The sequence below is a fragment of the Enhydra lutris genome, unplaced genomic scaffold (assembly GCF_002288905.1).
Source record: "Enhydra lutris kenyoni isolate GAN:26980312 unplaced genomic scaffold, ASM228890v2 scaffoldscaffold67, whole genome shotgun sequence".
Lineage (NCBI taxonomy): Eukaryota > Metazoa > Chordata > Mammalia > Carnivora > Mustelidae > Enhydra > Enhydra lutris.
Window position 1 is genome coordinate 528,458 of NW_019154151.1, and position 283 is coordinate 528,740.

Consider the following 283-nt stretch of genomic DNA (forward strand, 5'->3'; position numbering starts at 1 on the left):
TTCTCTTGTGCAAATAATACTGGACTTCAATGTCTTCCTCTACTGTCAGAAGTTACTGAATAAAATTAGTTTTCACCACTCTAATAGCTGGTTTTATTTATTTGACAGAGTATACTGGTAATTATTTTAAAGGACAAGTTACTACTATCTTATATAAAAGCATGCATCACATTTGTATTTTTATAAGATTATATGTACCATATAAAACTACTACTACTACTAATAATAATAAGTGACATTTACTATATTTACATTTACTGTAAAATTTTGATAGTTCATATTT